The following is a 22,929-nucleotide window of genomic DNA, read 5'->3' on the forward strand; positions in this document are numbered from 1 at the left end:
CATTATCTGGTGAAATCTTGGCATGCTTGGGGACCAATTAGGGAACTCTTGAAGTCATCTCTCTTGAAATCTAACAATAACTTCAATTACAGTAATTTAGAAAATTGCATACTTTAGATATCAGCCCCCTAACTCTTCATGAAATGTTTTGCTCCATTTCATTAAAAGCCTGCATTTCACTGAAACATACACATAATAAGAATGTGTTGTAAACACATTCAAAAAGTGTGGCTCAGTGTGTAGCTTAACCTGATCAGTGTGATTTTCTGCTATTCTCATTACACTTATTCTTGGTTGTTGGCTTAAGTCTCTGAAGGAAGTATTCTAGGTCTACCCCAACTCACTGCATGTTTTCTTCTTATAGGACCTTGAGAAGTTAAAGTTTTGTTTTAAAGAATGGGGATGTTCTCAAACCATTCAAAGCAGCACTCTTTGCCCCAACCCTAGAGAAAAAATAGGCTTATTCTTGTGGTGGGAAACAGTTGTGGGTTTGTCAAAATATTAGATATATTACATAAGATATTTGGGACGACAGGCAAAAAATACAGTAATGAAAATGTCCAGAAGGAGGGATTGTAATATGGGAAATTATAAAAGCATTATTCAAAGTAGGAACTTAGGAAGATCCTAAAAATGTTGATTGAATGAGTAGATGTACTCGATCAATTTCGGTCCATATTTTTAATGTTTAAAAGATGTAATAAAACAGTCTCCATTCACAAAGAGTGTCTGTGCTTTGCAGGGACATGAAAAAATTATATATGAAAACAATATATGCTAGTGTTCAGTTGTTCAGAACATAAAAGGTGGGGTCACTATTTCACTTGCTAAGTGAAAAAGTGTTTTGGAGTAACTAGGTGGATGACTTCTCCAGTTCAGTCAAGGAGCCACCAAATAAATGGTAAGTTGGGCCCCACCTGGTCATTATTAAAGGAATATTGCCACTGTCAGAGAGGAGGCAAGGAGTTTTTCAGGATTTGTAGAGGTGGGGTTGGTGAGGGCTGAGAAAGTCTGCATATAAATATTTATGAGTTTTCAGAAAGGTCAACTCTCACACTTTAAATTCCTACTGATGAGTTACTCTCTCATGAATGAAACTACTTGTCTACAGATCAAGATGCCACCTAAGGTCATTGATTCATTACCTGCAGGAAATGCATTTTGAATTGTGTACCAAGTAGAGGATGGTTCTGCACATTCGCTTGAGACATCTTCCCCTCCATTGGTGGGGAACTGGGATCAACTTGAATCACTGTGTTATCAGTGAAAAGCATGTTAATCCCTTTGCTTTAATCCACTAACCTCATTATTATGGGAGGGGGAATTTTAAGACATAACTGATAAACACACTCAATGACTTGGTGAAAATGGCAAGAGAAATAACTTCAAGGAATGAAGAAAAGCTTTACCATTGGGGAAACCATATTCTTATAATCGAAACGCTTTTCTAAAATTATTTTCAGATTTAAGAATTAGACACACCCACCTGCATCGTCTTGAATCACTTCTCCGGTCTCTGTATGTTTTGGTGCTAAAAGCAAACAATTATGAACTTCTGAGGAGGGTTCCTGGGTCCTGAAGCCCCCATGTCCCTTAGGGAGAATCAGAGATGTTTGACCATTGGCCTGTCTCTTCCCTCAGGTTACACTTTCTGATATATTAGCACAAAAGCCCAGCTCCATGGACTGCAGAGAGAGACTCTGAGGTGTCAGTTTACAGTCCAGCAGGATCAAGGCGAGTGTACACTTTCACCTGCAAGGCAGCCTTCTTGCCTGCTGCTCCCTTCCTACCCCCTTTCCCCACTCCCTTACGGGTTTCTTCTGAGAGTATTTCCTTAACAGGTCATTCTACTCAAATCATTGGCTCAGGTTCTACTTCTGGAAGAACTTGTTCCTAAGACGTCCATACAATTATAAAGGGGAGTTGTGGCGAACTCACGTCGGGATTCTTCTTGTGCAGCAATGAACAGCGGGGTTTGTAAACACGTTGGAACTACTTCTGCTCCCATATTCTGCAGCCACCTGCCCTATTTTTCGCTTGTAAAGCCCAGCAGTGAATTTGCATAATGGACTTCAGTGGATTCCCTATCATCTTGTTTACCTGTCAGGAAGATATTGTAGTGTCTGTTTTTAAAAGGTTCAAATGGAAATTTTCTCCACTAAAGCACTGCCTTCAAGTCAATCACATGCATTTTTAAAATTATTTATTTACTTATTTTTGGCTGCATTGGGTCTTCGTTGCTGCACGCGGGCTTTCTGTAGCTGTGGTGAGCAGGGGCTACTCTTCGTTGCGGTGCGCGGGCTTCTCATTGTGGTGGCTTCTCTTGTTGTGGAGCATGGGCTCTAGGCACATGGACTTCAGTAGTTGTGGCCCGCAGGCTCAGTAGTTGTGGTGCACGGACTTAGTTGCTCCGTGGCATGTGGGATCTTCCTGGACCAGGGCTCGAACCTGAGTCCCCTGCACTGGCAGGTAGACTCCTAACGACTGGGCCACCAGGGGAGCCTATATGCATTTTTAAGAATTCTGTAATATATGTACATCATACTCAACTCTGATGAATTCAATAAGTATCTCATACAATACTGTGTCTACTCACCCTAAGGAGTTCTTAATATGCTCTTTATGGGGATTTTAATCATTTCTCTTCTTTAATAAAAGCGAAAGAAACAGTAATAATGCACATAAAATGTGTACAGTGAGATGATGTCTGGATTTTATACAAACACAGGTTGAGAAATGTGGGGCTTGGCGTCTCGTAGGATAACTCACTTTGATCAGGGCTGTCCTGAAGCATAAATTTGCTTATGAGGCTTTAAGTTATGTATCTTGTTCTGTGTTCAAGGTAATTAAACAGAGTTACAGAAGCATCGTAATTAGGGCCCTTATAATTTAGAATAAGTTCTAAGCTAGTTTAAGCCAGTGAAATATAAAGGCAAAGTTTACTTTTGCTTTCATTAAGAGATATACAAAATTATTGAGGTGGATACAATACAAGCTTTTGATCCTTTGACTGTAGGAAGAGCTTCTGATTCAACCAACATCGACTGAGATTAATTTCCAGGAACCATAGTAATCACTCTGGTGTACATTATCTTACTTATCCTTAATTACAACCTATGAGATAGGTATGATTTCCCCCATTTTACAGTGAAGCAAAAAGATTTGAATAGGTTAATTTCCCCAAATCACACAGCAACAGCTAGCAGAGATGGCGTTCTAATCTAACTCTGTGAGAGAGTTTCTATACTGTTTTTAGTCTCTCCAGTTGCTTAAAAAATGGTAAATATGGTCTCCACATCTGGTTTGAGGCAGTGTTTCTAAGCAGTTGAATTGGCCATGATCGTTTTAAGCTGAATGGATTCCTGGATTCTTGGGCAATTTATATTGACATTTAGCTTATTTTATCTATTGGCATTTTTATGCTGGGGAAAAGCTTCAGCTCCAGTTTTCCTGTCTGAGTAATACTTGGTAGAGAAAATAAATCACAAGATAGAAGGTATTCATGTGCAACAATCTACTACTTATTTGTAGGAGGAGTGAAAAATACTTATCAGCCATTGACAAGCATCAGATTTCTCTCTCCATGTTTATGCTGGTTTCATATCACTCAGGGAGGGAAGGTGCTTGCCTTTTGATTTACGTTCACTGACAGTGAAATGTCCGTGGTGATTAATATTGCTGCTCTGCGATTTTGCTGTGGTGCTTACTTCTGTAGCCCCAAATCTGAAGCAAATAAATAAATGTCTTATGTCTTACCAGAGAACAACAGTTAAACTTTGTTTCCATCATGTGATACACGGCTTGTATTGGGTGGAGTAAAGGTTAATTTGTAACCTAGATTGTTTTTTAAGGTGATAGTGGTTCTTAATTTTAAGATAAGCATATATTACTTTAAATTTTTTATAGGCACCTCTCATATACGACAGGTAAAAATTAAAAGGAATTTAGAGATGTATATTGCAAGCCTCAAATATATTCATACTTTGTAGTTACACTTCTGCAGGTCATTCTAAAAAATAAGAGGTATGTAAAAGGATTTATGTACAAAGATGATAATTTAAGCCTTACATTATAGGGATAGAGTGGAATAGCAAATACCCAACTAGAAGAGATGAATAGTTGAATCTTGAAATGACTGTGTGATAGAAATGTACACATTTATTACAAATCATCCTGTTTATAAAAGTTTGAATTGTATAAGAATTATTCATAATACTATGTTGAGTGTAAAAATTAGTATGTACAATTGTTAATAGAGTATTGTCTAAAAATACATTTAAAAGGACAGAAATATGATAATTTTAAGTATTTTCTATTTTTGGATAGTGGAACTTGATGAAATAAAAATTGAAATTTTAAGGCAAAACAAGAAAGTTTAAACATAAAATATTTTCTCTGCCCTTTGACCTCCTCCCTTCCCTAAAGTATGCATTGTCTATCTGCATTATGCATTAACCAGACCTCGCCAACGGCAGAAATACCTGCTCAACTCTAAAGATCAATTTTTCTTCTTCTGATGCCAACCATGTAACTCCTTAGAAGATAACAATGTGCACATATTTCAACAAGAAATACCTATCACAAAATGTATGCAAAAGGTTAAAATGTTTTTTAAAAATATTTTTAAATTTTTCTTTTTTTTTCTGGCATGATATGCACAAAGTTGAGGTCTGGAGGAAGGATTCACCAACTCCTGCCCATGGGCTACAACCTGCCTGCTGCCCATTTTTGTGTATGAAGTTCTGTAACACAGCTACCACACTTGTTCCTTTTCTTACCGTCTATGGCTGTTTTTGCACTGCAGTAGCAGAGCTGAGTAGTTGTGACTATAAAGACTAAAAGGCTCACTTCCTGGCCCTGTTCTAGAGTAATAAATCAAAGCTATGCTAATAAATGAATTTGTATTTATATGATATCAGTTTAATTTCCTTGATAGGATGTCCAATTTCGTTTGCATACCCTGGAAGCAAATGTTTAACTCAAAAACAATGGGGCAGGGTAGAGATAACCCTCAATTTGTACCATATACCCATTTATATTCAGAGCCAGACCTTGGCACTTGGTAAGCCAATGATTCATTTATTCCTGAAAGATCTTTTTAAGACCAAGAACTTAGGAAAAACACTAAATGGTTGAAATTAATGACAAAATTCCCTTTTATACATTGTGCCCTGAAAAGAAATGAAGGCACCTTTCAGTCTTCCTTCCCCAAACTCCTCCTTTTTATTGTATACAGTTTTTACATTTTCCAAGGATAGAATGTTAACGTTCTTTTATAAAACCACCCCTCCCACCGCTCCCTTTTTGCTTGTGAAAATTGTGAAGCTAGGCTGTGTTTCTCTCCCAGCCCATTATTTACTTTTTTTTTCCCCTTGGATAATAAGAATTGAATTCATTTTCTGAGCTGGGAATATAATATGTTAATCTAAGAGAGAATTCAGTGTTGAATATTCTGTGTCCATTTCCATGGAACGGACTGTGTTTTTTTGTTCTAAAGAGTCAGGTTTTCTTTAAGTTCCCATTTAAGGAAAGTGCTCCTTTGTTGTAGGTATTGGTTAGCCTACTTCAGAACCAACGGTAATTAAGCTGGATTCTTCGTCTCTTAGCTTTTCTTTAAACACTTTCATCTGTTTTCTTTTTATGTTTACATTAGTTATGTTTGTCGCTAATCTTTCCTATTAGTCAAAAATATCAGTACACTTTTCAGTTGTATCTTTCATCATCCTTTTCGTTTCTAATTTATTTATTGGCCCTGTTAATGATAATACTTTTTGTCTTCAATTAGTTTCTTTCATCTGTATTTTCTTCTCATTTTCTTTTCCATCGTATCCTTTCAGAAGTCTTGTTTTTATTGAGTTGGTGTTCTTATTATAGTGTTCCAGAGAGTAAAGCACTTGTGGGAATACTCTCTTCTTTGGATTATGTACTTTAGTGGGTTGGGTTTCATTTTATTTGTTCACATACCTACACTTATGCCTATAGATGCATGTGTGCTCACATACACAACTTTTTTCATCTTTAGGGTGATGGATTTTTCTGTTGATATGTTAAGGTTTTTATTTCTTTTTGCATCTTGTTTACCTTTCTTTTCTCTTAGATAGTGTTGATCTACTTGCCTTTCAGTCCCGTGGTTCCATGGCCATTGTTCTACTATATTAGTTATGTTGTTCTACTCCAGTTCTGTACATGAAAGAATGGTGATGAAGGAGATGGTGTGTGGTGTCGTGGGCGTTCTCTCAGCTTGGGCACCACTCTGTATTCTGAGATCGTATTAAATGCCCTAGACTGGAAGTTAGTACACCTCTTTAGGGAATATGCCCCATGCGAAGGGAATACTCTCTGCTGTCGCATCATTTTTCCAATTAAGAATTAAGGTTTTTCTTTTTCTCAGAGTGTATCAGCCCCAGTATCTATTTCTACCACTACTTAGAACAGGGAAAAGATAATGAAACCCACATAGTAGCTAGTTTCTCCCCTAATTTCCAGTACTAGTGAAAGTTCTAGAGATTATTTTCAAATCATGTTTTGGCATCTCAGGGGTGACAATTAGAACAGGGGCTGGCTCTGCCTCCTTAACTCTGTTATTTAATTTTACATTCATTTGTTCAGATGCCAATTTATTTTAAGTTCATGATACTAAATTCCTCCTTCCCTCTTGATTATTTGTTATTGGGGTCGTTTTTGGAGGACGATACTATTTTTTGGTTCATTTGATTGTATTTTTGAGGGAGAAGATTCTGTTACCAGTCATCACTCCATTTCCTTTACCCAGAGGTCCTATATCTTTATTCCAATTGAGTTGAAACCTTTTTTCTCATTTAAGTCTTTGCTCTAGTGTCATTCTTCAAATAGTACATTTTTTATTATTTAGTTTCTTTCAAAAATTAAAGTTTATTTTTTAGGATGCTTTTAGATTTATAGAAAAAATGTAAAGGTAGTACAGACAGTTTCCATATATCTTGCAACCAGTTTCCTCTGTAGGATTAACATCTTGTATTACATTGTTACAATTAATGAACAATTATTGATACATTATTATTGAATAAAGTCCATACTTGATTCCGATTTCCTTAGTTTATAACTAATTTCCTTTTTGTCTTCTACACTCCCATCCAGAATACTGAATTATATTTAATCCTTAGGACTCCTTAGGCTCTTCTAGGTAGTGTCAGTTTCTCAGACTGTCCTTGTTTATGATGACCTTGACAGTTTGAGGACTACTGGTCAGATATTTTGTAGAATGTCCTCTAGAGGGATTTGCATGATGTTTTTCCTCATGATTAGCCTCAAGGTGTACATGTTTTAGAGAAGGAGACGGCATCATATCATATCAAGGGTGCATGTTACCAGCATGACTCATCACTGCTGTTGGTGGCCCTGATCATCTGGGTGAGGTGGTGCTTGTCAGATTTCTCCACTGTAAATTACTCTTTTTTTTTTTCCTCTTTCTATGCTGTACATTTTGGAAGGAAGACACTATTCACAGTTCACATTTGAGATATTCCTTGAGGGTGGAGTATCTGCATAAATTATATGAAATTCCTCTGCATGGGACATTTTTATCTTCTCCCCTGTTTATTTATCCCATCATTTACTAATATCAGTAAGGACCTATGGATATTTATGTTATACTTTGGGTTATAATTCAGGACTGTCTTATTTTGTTCTTCACATTGTTCCAACTTTGGCCACTGGGAATTCTTTTGGTTGGCTCTTGTATCCCTTTGACGTACCCTCATCATTGTGTTTGTTTGCCCCAGTACTTCTTTCTTGTATATTTCTCACTCCAGTTACAGAATTGGCCATTTCTCCAAGGATGCTCAGTTCCTTTTATTGGACCAGAGTATTAGGAGCAAAGAACTGGGTGCTGGTTGTTATCACTGTTGGTGGGTTCATTGCTTCTTAGCCCTCTCAGCTGACAGAACAAGGAAATAAAAAGGTATACACTAATAAATGAAAAAAAAAAACCCACACATATAAATACACAAATCTATAAATATTTCTATAGCAGTATCCATATTAAGCTAAATGTGAATTTTTTTAAATTTTATTCTTTTATATAGCAGGTTCTTATTAGTTATCTGTTTTATACATATTAGTGTATATATGTCAATCCCAATCTCCCAGTTCATCCCACCATAAAGTTTCTGGGCAGAGTCTAAATGGAGCACGTCCGAAGGTTCAGTCCACTAGAGTAAGACAGGAGTCCAAGTCTGCAGGCCTCAGTCTCCAGCAAGGAGCCTTCATCTGAGAAGACTCAGGAGGGCTATCTCCTATGGGCTTTCGGCCCTGAAGGCTGAAGGGCTTTCTAAGGCATCTTTTTTTAAAAATCTTTCATTTTATTTAATTTATTTGTTTTATACAGCAGGTTCTTATTAGTTATCTATATTATACCTATTAGTGTATATATGTCAATCCCAATCTCCCAATTCATCCTACCCCCATGACTTTCCCCCCTTGTTGTCCATACATTTGTTCTCTACGTCTCTGTCTCTATTTCTGCCTTGCAAACCAGTTCATCTGTAGCATTTTTTAGATTCCACATACATGTGTTAATATACGTTATTTGTTTTTCTCTTTCTGACTTACTTCACTCTGTATGACAGTCTCTAGGTCTGTCCACATCTCTACAAATGACCCAATTTTGTTCCTTTATATGGCTGAGTAATACTCCATTGTGTATATGTGCCACGTCTTCTTTATCCTTTCATCTGTCGATGAGCATTTAGGTTGCTTCCATGACCTGGCTATTGTAAATAGTGCTGCAATGAAGATTGAGGTGCATGTGTCTTTTTGAATTATGGTTTTCTCTGGGTTTATGACCAGTAGTGGGATTGCTGGGTCATATGGTAATTCTATTTTTAGTTTTTTAAGGAACCTCCATACTGTTCTCCATAGTGGCTGTATCAATTGACATTGCCAGCAACAGTGCAAGAGGGTTCCCTTTTCTCCACACCCTATCCAGAATTTGTTGTTTGTAGACTTTCTGATGATGCCCATTCTAAGTGGTATGAGGTGATACCTCATTGTAGTTTTTTGATTTGCATTTCTCTAACAATTAGTGACTTTGAGCATCCTTTGATGTGTTTGTTGGCAATCTGTATATCTTCTTTGGAGAAATGTCTATTTAGGTCTTTTGCCCATTTTTTGATTGGGTTGTTTGTTTTTTTTAATATTGAGCTGCATGAGCTGTTTATACATTTTGGAGATTAACCCTTTGTCCATTGATTCGTTTGCAAATATTTTCTCCTATTCTGAGGGTTGTCTTTTTGTCTTGTTTGTGGTTTCCTTTGCAGTGCAAAAGCTTCGAAGTTTCATTAGGTCCCATTTGTTTATTTTTGTTCTTACTTCCCTTACTCTAGCAGGTGGGTCAAAAAAGATCTTGCAGTGATTTATGTCAAAGAGTGTTCTTCCTATGTTTTCCTGTAAGAGTTTTACTGTCGCTGGTGTTACATTTAGGTCTTTAATCCATTTGGAGTTTATTTTTGTGCATGGTGTTAGGGAGTGTTCTAATTTCATTCTTTTACATGTAGCTGTCCAGTTTTCCCAGCACCACTTATTGAAGAGACTGTCTTTTCTCCATTGTATGCTCTTGCCTCCTTTGTCATAGATTAGTTGACCACAGGTGTATGGGTTTATCTCTGGGCTTTCTATCCTGTTCCATTGATCTATATTTCTGTTTTTGTGCCTGTACAATATTGTCTTGATTACTGTAGCTTTGTAGTATAGTCTGAAGTCAGGGAGCCTGATTCCTCCAGCTCCGAATTTTTCCGTCAAGACTGCTTTGGCTATTCGGGGTCTTTTTTGTCTCCATACAAATTTCAAGATTTTTTTGTTCTAGTTCTGTAAAAAATGCCATTGGTAATTTGATAGGGATTGCATTGAATCTGTAGATTGCTTCGGGTAGTATAGTCATTTTCACAATGTTGATTCTTCCCATTCAAGAACATGGTATATCTCTCCAACTATTTGTGTCATCTTTGATTTCTTTCATTGGTGTCTTATAATTTTCTGAGTACAGGTCTTTTACCTCCTTAGATTGGTTTATTCCTAGGTATTTTATTCTTTTTATTGTAATGGTGAATGGGATTGTTTCCTTAATTTCTCTTTCTGCTCTTTCGTTGTTACTGTATAGGAATGCCAGAGATTTCTGTGCATTAATTTTGTATCCTGCAACTTTACCAAATTCCTTGATTAAGCTAAATGTGAATTTATACTGCTCTCTCCAACTATAACCCATCAAAAATGGATCGTTCTACGTTCTTCCCTTGCTAATCTGTAAACTCACGCCCCAAACAGTGAGAAACCTGGCTCTCACTATTGGGTGTCCATTTGCTTAATTATTCCATTTCATTTTACAAGTCTGGCAATAGGATAATTTTTTTAACCCATATTCCTCTGGGGAAGAACTTTACCAGGTAGAGTATAGTACTTATGCATACATAGTTTCTTTTGTGTTAATTTTATGGACCCTGCTCATTTCCAAAGGTACTCAGGTTATTAACTTATTTCTTACTCCACTTCAGTGGGCTTGTTTCATAGAAATGTAATACAATTAGATTGTTTTGTCACATTTTACATTCCCTACTGAAATTGCCCCTGATCTCCTAAATCATTTCATAAACACTTGTGTACATTAAGGTTCATTTCTGTGTTGTAAAGGTCCATGAGTTTTGAAAAAATCATAGTATCATTTATCCATAATTACAGAATCATGCAGAATTGTTTCACTGCTCCCCCCACTCGCCGCAACTAGAGAAAGCCCACACACAGCAACGAAGACCCAACACAGCCAAAACAAACACACAAACAAACAAACAAATAAATAAATAATCCCCTGTGCCTCACCATTCTAACGCTCCTCCCATCCCTCTTTACCCTGGCAACCAATGACCTTTTACTGTCTCTGTAATTTTGCCTTGTCCAGAATATCACATTATTGGAATCGTGCAAGATTCAGCCTTTGCGGATAGGCTCCTTTCACTTGGCAATATGAGTTTAAGATTCTTCTACTATATCTTTTTTAACAACTTTATTGGAGTATAATTGCTTTACAATGGTGTGTTAGTTTCTGCTTTATAACAGAGTGAATCAGCTGTACATATACATATATCCCCATATCTCCTCCCTCCCTCCCACCCTCCCTATCCCACCCCTCTAGGTGGTCACGAAGCACTGAGCTGATCTCCCTGTGCTGTGCAGCTGCTTCCCACTAGTTATCTGTTTTACATTTGGTAGTGTATATATGTCCATGCCACTCTCTCACGTTGTCCCAGCTTACCCTTCCCCCTCCCCATGTCCTCACGCCCATTCTCTAGTAGGTCTGCGTCTTTATTCCCATCTTGCCCCTAGGTTCTGTACATCAGGAGTACATCTTCTACTATACCTTTTCTTATTCAGTTATTGCTTTTGGTTACTGAATCATACTCCATTCTATGGATATACAACAGTTTGTTTCTTCACCTTTCAAAGGACATCTTAGTTGCTTCCAGTTTTGGATGATTATGAATAAAGGTGCTATAAATATTTACATGCAGGTGTTTGTATGGACATAAGTTTTCAGATCAGGTGGGTAGTTACCTAGAAGCATGATTGCTGGATTATGTGAGAAGACTACATTTAGCTTTGTAAGAAATTCCGGGAGTTTTTTTGTTGATTTTGGGGGATTTTCTACATAGATAATTATGTCATCTGTGAAAACAGGTACTCGTATATCTTCCTTTCCTTGTATTTTATATCTTTCATTTCTTTTCCTTGTCTTACTTAACTATCTATATCTTCTAATATTGTATTGAATAGGAGTTGTTAGCACATGCTTGTCTTGTTCCTGACGTTAGGAGCAAAGTGTTCAGTTTCTCACTATTATTTATGATATTAGCTGTCCCATTTTCGTAGATGTTCTTTATCAAACTGAGGAAGTTCCCCTCTGTTTATACTTTTCTGAGAGTTTTTAATAATAAATGAGTGTTGGATTATGTCAAATTCTTTCTCTGTATCAATCAATGTGATTAAATGACTTTTTTTCTTTAGTCTGTTAATGTAGTGGTTACATTGATTGATTGTGTGTGTGTGTGTGTGTGTGTGTGTGTGTGTGTGTGTGTGTGTGTGTTATGCGGGCCTTTCACTGTTGTGGCCTCTCCTGTTGCGGAGCACAGGCTCCAGACGCGCAGGCTCAGCGGCCATGGCTCACGGGCCCAGCTGCTCTGCAGCATGTGGGATCTTCCCGGACCGGGGCACAAACCCGTGTCCCCTGCATCGGCAGGCGGACTCTCAACCACTGCGCCACCAGGGAAGCCCACATTGATTGATTTTTTAATCTTGACCCAGCCTGGCATACCTGGAGTAAATCCCATGACTTAGCCATGGCATATAATTCTTTTTATATGTTGTTTCATTCAATTTGATAATATTTTGTTGAGGATTTTTACATCTATATTCATGAGAGACACTGATCTTTAGTTTTCCTTTCTTGTGATGTCTTCATCTTGTTTTGGTATTAGAGTAATTCTCTTCTTATAGAACGAGTTAAGAAGTGTTCCTTCTGCTTCTGTTTTCTGGAAGAGATTGTGAAGAATTGGCATCATCTCTTCCTGAAATATTTGGTGGAGTTCACTAGTGAAACTGTCTGGGCCTGATGCTTTCTTTTGGGGAAGAGTATTGATTATTGATTCAGTTTGTTTCATAGATTTAGGCTTTGTTTCATAGATTTATCTATTTCTCACTGTGAGTTTTGGTAGTTGTAACTTTAAAGTAATTGGGCCACTTAATCTGAGTTATTAAATTTGTAGCCACTGACTTGTTTATGGTATTAGTTTATTACCATTTTAGTGTCCATGGAACTGGTAGTGATAATTCCTCTTTCATTTTTGTTAGTTGTAATTTGTTCTCTCTCTCTGTCTCTCTCTCTCTCTCTCTCTGTCTCTCTCTGTCTCTCTCTCTCTGGTGATCTTGGCTAAAGGTTTGTTAATTTTTTTTAAGTGAATTTATTTTATTATTTATTTATTTTTGGCTGTGTTGGGTCTTTGTTGCTGTGCACGGACTTTCTCTAGTTGTGGTGAGCAGGCTTCTCATTGCAGTGCTTCTCCTGTTGTGGAGCACAGGCTCTAGGCCCGCGGCCTTCAGTAGTTGTGGCACATGGGCTTCAGTAGTTGTGGCTCATGGGCTCTAGAGTGCAGGCTCAGTAGTTGTGGCACACAGGCTTGGTTGCTCCAAGGCATGTGGGATCTTCCCGGACCAGGGCTCAAACCCGTGTCCTCTGTGTTGGCAGGCGGATTCATTTAACCACTGTGCCACCAGGGAAGCCCAGGTTTGTTAATTTTATTGGGTTTTCTTCCAAAGAACTGGCTTTTTAAGTTTTATATATATATATATATATGTTATGGATTTCTACTTTAATTATTGATTGAAAATAAACTTTGTATAATTTATTTCCTTTCAACTTTGTTAAGATGTGTATTATAGCTCAGAATGTGGTCTGTCTTTGAGACTATTTCATGTGAGTCTGGTTATTCTGATGTTGGATGCAGCATTTTATAAAAGTCAGTTAGATCAAGTTAAATGACAGTATTGTTCAGTTCATTTCTATTATAACTGATTTTCTGTCTACTTGATCTATCAGTTACATGAAGAGAGGTGTTTGATACCTCCACCTATAAGAGTGGACTTGCTTATTTCAGTTCTATCAATTCTTGACCCATGCATTTTAATGCTCTGTTGTTAGGTGCATACATGTTAAAGATTATTTTACCTTCTTGGAGTATTGACCACTCTGTCATTATGTAATTCCCTTCTTTAGCACTGATAAATTTCCTTAGTCTGAGTTCTGTTTTGTCTGAAATTAATATAGTTACTCCAGCTTTCTTTTGGTTAGCACTAGATAAAATGTCTTTTTCTCTCCTCGCATTTTAACTGTTGCATATAAAATCTTTTAATATTATTTATAAAAAACTATATATGTATTTAGTATAGAAAGTCAGAAAAATGAAGAAAAAAATGATCTGTAATCCTACTACATAGAAATAACTATAGTTAACATTTTGTTGTGTTTCTTTTCTTCTGACTTTTTTCCTCTTTGAGTACACAGAAATGGAGTCTATACTGGGATTCAGAGTATCTAAGGATGTCCTGGTAACAAAGTAGGGTGAGCTCATAGGAAGTTTCTATAAATTAGGGGATGAAGAGTCTTCAAATGTTGTGTGCTTATGTTTTTGAGTAGGTAACACATTTACATAGCACCACAAGCACAAAGGTATTCCTTTCTCAGATTCTCCAAACCTTGATTCTGAATTTATTTCTCTCCCCTACAAATAACAACTTTAACACTTTGCTGAATATTTGTATTCAGAGTATATTCTGTGCATATTCAAGAATAGGTACTTTTTTTTATACAGCTATATGGGTTATAAACACTGTCCTGCCCTAGTCCTTGATACTTAACTGTGTATCTCAGAGAAGTTTCTATTTCAGCAGCTACAGAGTTTCTTCCTTTGAACATTTGACAATTACTCTTTTGTATGTATGTAATATAATTTATTTGACGGCTCCCCCATTAATGTACATTTAGGTTATATCATGGGTTTTGCTAATATAAATACTGCTACAATGAATATCTTCTGCACATGACTTCACATATAAATGTGTGTGTGTGTGTGTGTGTTTGTAGCACATCCCTAAACTTGAGATTCCTTGGCGAATGGGTATATGCTTTACAATTTGACAGATAACGATGTCATTAAATCTCTAGCCATTAAAGGTTTACCACATTATATTTCCGAGAACCACATATAAAAATACAGTTTTCACAGTCTTGCCAATGTGATGTTTACCAAATTACCTATATTAGTACTCCATCTAGCAGTTTTGCTGTCTCATTATGGTTTTATTTCTCTAAAAGAAAGTTTTAAGAACCATTTTATGTATGTAACAGCTGTATTTTTCTCTGAACCAGCTGTTCATATTGTTTACCCATGTTTCAATTCTATTGTTAGTTTTAACCTTGTCACCTGTCGGAATTCTTTGTGTAAATTAGTCCTCTGTGATATGAGTTAAAGATTTTTTTGTTTTTGTTTTTTGCTATGTAGACCTTAAAGATTTTTGTGTAATTGAATCCAGATCCTTTCTTTATGTTTCTGGGCTCCATGTCATACTTGAGAATGCATTTTCTATTCTGGTGTTATCAAAGAAACTTTCCTTTGTTTTCTTCTGGTACGTTTATGATTTCTTTTTTGTTTAATAATTTTGTCCGTTAGGTTTTTACTTTGCTGTAAGGTATGAAGGAGGGATCCAGCCTTATTTCTTACGAGACTGCTATTTTTTTGACACCATTAAAAATTTTTCCTTCTTGATTTGAAATGTGACCTTAACTATATATTAAATTCCCATATGTGATTGACTCTGCTTCTGGAATATGATCTTGTTCTCTTGGTATATACAAATACCACAGAATTATATATATATGTAAAAGAAAAATATATATCATGTGCTTCATATGTGTTTGGGGGTGCTTCTCTGGTTAGTCTTTATGTTGAGACACAAACCTAGTACTCTTTTTTAGATACCTCAGGCTTTCTGTCTCTGTTTCTGTTTTCTCCTTTGGTTGTTGTCTCACGTGAGTTGGTTTCTCTCTACTTTTGGACATGAATGAAATACCGTAGGGGGGGACCCAGATTTTACTTCCTTAGTGGTCCTGAGGCACTGGATACAGCAACCTGGAAGTACAGGAAAGATAGTTCCCTGTAACCAATATAAGATGGAAAGAGCCAGACAGACAAATGCCCCCTCCTTGCCAGCTGTCTGGAGAAGCCCTCCATGTGGATTTTGAGGTCTGGGGTGAAGTGCAGCCAGCATGACAAAGGACCAGGTTGATGGCCAAATACATTGAACTTGTCCCATAAAGGTTATAAGGCCCCAACCTTTTAATTTTTGGGTATCATTGCAACATTCCTTACTTTATTGGTTTTGTGATGATGTTGGCAATAAGCAATAAAGTCTGAATCTGTGTATTTGCCTAAAAAAGATTTTGTCAAAAAAAAATGCGTTGGATAGTCTTGTACACATTACCTGAATTTCTGGTTGTATTTCATGGCAGGAGTATTTTGCTTGCATAGTAATGGATTTTCTGGTGCCTCTTAGCATAAATATTCGCTCTTCCTTAAGTGTTAAAAATCATGAGTAAGGTATTCTCAATCCCCCATTCAATAGAAAGATCTGCGGAGTAGCTGTTGTTCAGAGTTTGGGGCATATCCATTGATATTGTCCTATGGGTTTGACATCGTGTAGGACCCTGAGGAAGAGAAGATATGGATTTAACTAGGGAGTATAAGATACCGTCTCTTTCTTTCAAGAGAATCAGAAATAGCGTAAGGAAGCTGACTGAAAAGGAAGTGGTAGGAAATTTTAATACGGCCGTGGCTTCTGTCTCATAAACTCACTTGCTACCTGGAGCCACTTGGGGTCTTTTGGTCTGTACTCTGCTAAACAGTACTGCTGAGTTTTGGAACAGACAACACTGGCTTTATCAATAAGCACGTCCCTTTTAAAATGAAAAAATAGGCATTTTACTCTCATGGTTGACTGGATACATCCCATAACATAAGGCAAGTGATTTTTTTTATGTTTCTTGTTTTTATGTTTAACCCCGTAAATTTGAACCTTGGGAGAAAAACTTGTTAAAAACATACTCAAGTGTTTAGTTTTTGAGAAAAAACCCATAGATCTCCCGTGACATGCTTGAGACGGTACGTGTTACAAGATGAATTAGCTTAGCCATGCATGTGGTTTTGTGATAGTGACAAGAAGGAAAATTAAACTTCCTGTTTTGAGGCAGCTGAGACATTGTGAGGTGAGCAAGGCCACTGTAGACTTGTATTTATTATCTCCATTGTCTGTGCAAGTGATCTGAAAAAGGCAACTTCCCCAGAAGTTTGACCTTAGAGTTTAGAGTGAGGGTGGCCATAGGTGATATCTATAGGCATTGGGTGTATTAATTTGCTGGGGCTGCCGTAATATAGTACCACAGACCAGTGTCTTAAACAACAGTTGTATTTCCTCAAAATTCTGTAGACTGGACTCCAAGACCAAGGTGTCAGCGAGGTTGGTGTCTTCTGAGGGTCTCTCTCTTTGGCTTAGAAATGGCCACCTTCTCGCTGTGTCTTTGTCACATGGTCTTCTGTGTGTGTCTGTGTTATAATCTCCTCTTCTTATAAGGACACCAGTCATATTTTATTAGAGCTCACCTCAATGACCTCATGTAATCGTTATTAACTCTTTAAAGACCTTATCTCCAAATACATTCTGATGTACTACTAGTTAGGAATTCAACATGCAAATTTTGTGGGGACACAATTCAACCTATAACATTGATGGTGAGGTTTGAGGTGGACTCTTGCCGGCTAAAATTTCTACATTGTGGTGACAGCTGTAAGGTTTGGGATGATATGAATTAATGTGAAATGCATTCCACTCCATTCCATCCCATCCTGAGTTGGGTAAACCCCCATCACCTGGTATTTAGAACCACATTACCAACTCCCTCTTCAATATTACTTCTGTATTTTATGTCAACCTTGAGCATTACTGATATGTATTTGCTGTAATATTCACGTGGCAAGTGCGATTGGCAGGCTCCCTCTGTAACCACTAAGAACCTGTTCTTGTTTGCAGCTGAATGCCAATGTGCCTGAAACTCAGCCTATGCATATTTCTTTCCCCTTTCCTAAGTCATTTTTCAGTCACTGTCAAAGCTGTTTTCCTCGGGTATCTGGAAGCCCCTCTCCTTTGGTCTCTATTGCTCCCAGCTTCATCTTGCCCCTTCCCATGTGTTTAAGTCTGCATTACTCTTTTCTTGGTGTTTTCCCTCATCTAAGTAAGAGGGGCCCAGTTTGACCCATGAGTACTCAGTGCTTATTCCCCTTCATAGCATAACGTTGCTCACCAGGGGCAAAGATGAAAAAGGACGTAGGAGTAAAGGGGACCACAAGACCCTATCCTTCTACTCACATATATCATTTAAATTATTTATTTTTCAAATTTCTGGATTTGAATCCAGAAGTGAAGGACTGTGTCTCACCTTTGAGTTACCAGCATGTGGCCTAGTTCATCACACATAGTAAAGGCTTATTCAGTGTTTCGTTGGACTCCACACAATCTTTATATTTTAGTTTTGAAGGAAGCCTTGCTATGCTTATGCTTCACAACAACTTGCATGTTTTCTTGGACAGCATATTTAATAAGAAAGGGGTGAATAGTTGACAGATTTGGGGCTGTGCATCTAAGCCAAGATCTTAGATCATTTAGGTTCCTAATATTTCTTATTTTGGTCATTTATTGTCTTATCAAAATCAGGAAGCGTAAAAATAGAACTACCATATGACCCAGCAATCCCGCTACCGGGCATATACCCTGAGAAAACCATAATTCAAAAAGAGCCATAGGGGCTTCCCTGGTGGCGCAGTGGTTGAGAGTCTGCCTGCCGATGCAGGGGACACGGGTTCGTGCCCCGGTCCGGGAAGATCCCACATTGCCGTGGAGTGGCTGGGCCCGTGAACCATGGCTGCTGAGCCTGCGCGTCCAGAGCCTGTGCTCCACAAGAGGAGAGGCCACAACAGCGAGAGGCCCGCTTACCTCAAAAAAAAAAAAAAAAGTCATGTACCACAATGTTCACTGCAGCTCTATATACAATAGCCAGGACATGGAAGCAACCTAAGTGTCCATCAACAGATGAATGGATAAAAAGGAAGATGTGGCACATATATACAATGGAATATTACTCAGCCATAAAAAGAAACAAAATTGAGTTATCTGTAGTGAGGTGGATGGACCTAGAGTCTGTCATACAGTGTGAAGTCAGAAAGAGAAAAACAAATACCGTATGCTAACACATATATATGGAATCTAAGGAAAAAAAGAAAAATGTCATGAAGAACCTAGGGGTAAGACGGGAATAAAGACACAGACCTAGTAGAGAATGGACTTGAGGATATGGGGAGGGGGAACGGTGAGCTGTGGCAAAGTGAGAGAGTGGCATGGACATAGGTACACTACCAAACGTAAAATAGATAGCTAGTGGGAAGCAGCCGCATAGCACAGGGAGATCAGCTCGGTGCTTTGTGACCACCTAGAGGGGTGGGATAGAGAGTGTGGGAGGGAGAGAGACGCAAGAGGGAAGAGATATGGGAACATATGTGTATGTATAACTGATTCACTTTGTTATAAAGCAGAAACTAACACACCATTGTAAAGCAATTATACTCCAATAAAGATGTTAAAAAAAAAATCAGGAAGCGTTTGGGTATTAGGAGGCCCAGGGAGAACATAAGTAGTATAATATGTTATCCCTCTTCTCAAGGAGCTTACTCTGTTTGGGAAGGGAAGAGAGGAAAGAACAATGCATTGTGGCCGCAGGCTGGGGAGCGAAGAAGAGAAGTTGTTTGTTTGATCCAAGGGCTGTATGAAGATCTGATTAGATCTCTGGGATTTGGGGGAAATCACAGCATTGATTGAGGGCACTGGGCTAGGAAATCAGGGGCTTTATGAGGTGAGTATTCTTAGTATTTTGCCCTAAAACAAAAATAAGAAAACACATCAGCTGGTGAAAAATGATGTTCTTTATTAAATATTATACATATTTATAGTTTTCCTTAGTTACATATAATATTATAAAATTACAATATAATTTACAAATATTATAAATAATCTCATTAAGAAAAGAAATAAGTAGAGAGTCTGAGAAAATGCTTGAGACAGGATGACACTGTGATATTGGTAGGTTGGTTCGTGTTATTCTTGTTCTTGGTCTACAGAGTAATTTGAAATGGTACCAGCTTCCTAACTGAGGGAAGGGAAGTTGTTCGAAAGAGTCTGATCTTTGAAATGAACAATTTTCGTGTATTTTATTAAAGGCAAGAATAATTCCAGGGTTGCTGGGAACATTGTGCTATGCAGTGGAATGTATTACATTTCTATGTAGATTCTATGCTTCAAGTTCCTCATCTCTAAATGAGAGTAATAAAAGTACCTCCTTCAAAGTTTTGTGTAAGGATCAAAGTGTATTCACACAGAGAGAGCCCTTAGTGCAAAGTCTGCTGTAGAGTAACCTCCCATTAGATATTAGGTATTAATGCTATTGGTTTCAATCCTGAAGCCAGCTTATCATATCTCCTTTGATGCCTGTTAAGTTCCAACAACTGAGCAACAAATAACAGCAAATTCAAGGTGGATATTCGTAGGTATTGGTAAAGAAATTTGAAACTTAAAATTTGCAAAAATAGTCCTCTAAAGAAGTAGTAATGCTCCTCAGAAAGGTGAAGAAAGAAAGAAAGGGAATACACACATTAAATAATAGAGCATGCAGCTCAGATGAAGCAGCTACCTATAAAAAGTGGCAAAATGCAGGATGGTAAGATCTCTCCCAGGTTATTAATAATTTAAACATCGTTATAATTCTGACATCTCAGAAAATCTGCTTTCTCTTTTTAGTTCTGACAATAACTCTTTAAGTAAAAATAGTGACGGATACTTTTTATTCAGCACGTACCATGGCTAGGCACTGTGTTAGGTGTTTTCACATATGCCCTCTCATTATAAACTCAGACCTAGGTAGAAGCAGTTAGTGCCATCTTACAGGTGAGCAAACTGGAGTTTAAGTATATTGCTTGCTGTTTCAGAGAAAAAGGCAAAGTGGTATATAACCACTCTGGGTCTCAGTTTCCTCATCTGTAAAATGATGAGACCACATTTCAAGTTGTCCTTCGAGCAGCCCCCAGAATTGCTAGAATTTTAGCCATTCTTTTCCGACTACTGCCAGATTGCCTCTTCTGCCACCTAGTGGACATTGCAGTAATAATCAGACTATTAAGATTTCTAGAAGGGTTGTCAGCTTTGAATTATGGAACAATTGAGGTGGCCGAGTCCGATCCCCTTGATGAACAGAAGAGAAAACTGAAAGGTAGAAAAGGGAAGTTATTTTCCAGAATCTTGAAAACTCAATATATAAATCATGGACCTGACTATGCTTCCATTCAGTATTTCATTTATGATAACATCTCTGTGTCATAGGGTTAATTGCCAAGAGATGTCAGAAAGGATTTGTAGAGTGTTCTGTTTGCAATGGCAGTTTTTAATTTGTACTAGAATTGCCTGTGTAGATTGAGATAAGATAATTTCTTAAAAGTGAATTATAAAAACTGTGAAAAAACTCTGAGAAACTACTTTTTATTGAATATGGTAAATGAGCCTAGAGCTTGATAATAAGCATGTTACATTTATAAGGAAATAGTAGCAATGCATTGACCTTCTTTTGCTCAGGAAGCTACGTGAAAGGTTGCCTTCAGACTGCTGCTCTAGCTAGAGATGCTGAGAATTAAGTTTCTTCAATGAGACTCATCTTATCCCTTTTTCTTAGCGTGAGAAATATAAATACCCCATTTAAAGAAAGGGGGGGCAAGAAAGAAAGAAATGAGGGTGTGAGGCTTGGAACAACTGTAGAATATTTTAATGCCCTTTCGATCATAACCTCCTATCAAGACAGATGTCGTGAGTTATAGCAGATGGAAGAAATGTTCTATGGATACAAGATGCCTAGTTTGGACTCAGACACTGATTTACTGTGTGGCCTCAGACAAGTTATTTAACCTCTTTAAGCCTCACTTTCCTCAGGCGTGTTTGAAATAGTACTCATTCTGCCTGATTTTATAGGGTTGTGCTGAAGCTGATGTCAGACGATTGATGGGAACATGCTATAAAATAGGAGGATGTGAGTCTCAGAAACTACATAGCAGACTGGAAAGCAGTGAGTTGGGGTGTCTTCTTTTACGAAGGAAGAATAGTAGAAAAGAAGGTATCCTGTCACTAATTGACTTGTTTCTGCTCATTCACACTCAAAATTATGGGTAAGCTAGAGAGTGGTGAGATGTTGGTGGCCCTGGGAAAGGTATTAGAAGTTGGATCTGAAATCTAGAGGTTTGATATATAAGGCTTTTTGAGGTACGCATCTCACCTTGAGCCCAAGTTGAAATTCAGATGTAGCTGGTGAACTGCTGGACAGGTTTTGAGAAGTGGTTTTGCATCGGGGTTTTGTTTTTTTCTTGAAAAAGCAAAGGAAAACCCTGGCTGAACCTTGAGGACATTATGCAAAGTGTAATAAGCAAGCAACAAAGACAAATATTGTATGATTCCACTTACATGAGATACATAAAACAGTCAAAGTCATGGAGACAGAAGGTAGAATGGTGGTTACCAGCGGCTAGGGGCAGGGTGTTGGCGTTTCATGGGTACAGAGTTCCAGTTTTGCAAGGTGAGAAGGTTTCTGGAGATGGATGGTGGCGATACATGCACAAAAATGTGAACGTGCTTAAAAAAAAAATATGAACTTGCTTAATACCGTTGAACTGTACCTTTAAAAAAGGCTACAGTGGTCAATTTTATGTGTATTTTATCACAGTAAAAAAGAACAAGAAATCAAGGAACTTGCGTGAGCAAATAAAAGATTTTTTAAAAAGCTTGATAGAGGGCTTCCCTGGTGGCGCAGTGGTTTGAGCGTCCGCCTGCCGATGCAGGGGACACGGGTTCGTGCCCCGGTCCGGGAGGATCCCACATGCTGCGAAGCGACTGGACCCGTGAGCCATGGCCGCTGAGCCTGCGCGTCCGGAGCCTGTGCTCCGCAATGGGAGAGACCACAACAGTGAGAGGCCCGCGAACCACACACACACACAAAAAAAGTTTGTTAGAGGTTTGAGGGCCTGGGTTGGAGGGAGGACTGTGGTATGAAAAGTGTAGCATCTGTCTGTGCCAGCTTGGCCCATTGGGGAGATTTTTAGGGAGAATGTAAAGAAGGTGTTATCATAAGGGGCTTAGAGCTGGTGGACAAATAGCTGCTTGGGTGACATGGTGGGGATCAGAGTGCCGTGAGGAGGGTGGAGAATGGCATCTAGT

This window comes from Grampus griseus, assembly GCF_964374135.1.
Source record: "Grampus griseus genome assembly, chromosome: 10".
NCBI classification, from domain to species: domain Eukaryota; kingdom Metazoa; phylum Chordata; class Mammalia; order Artiodactyla; family Delphinidae; genus Grampus; species Grampus griseus.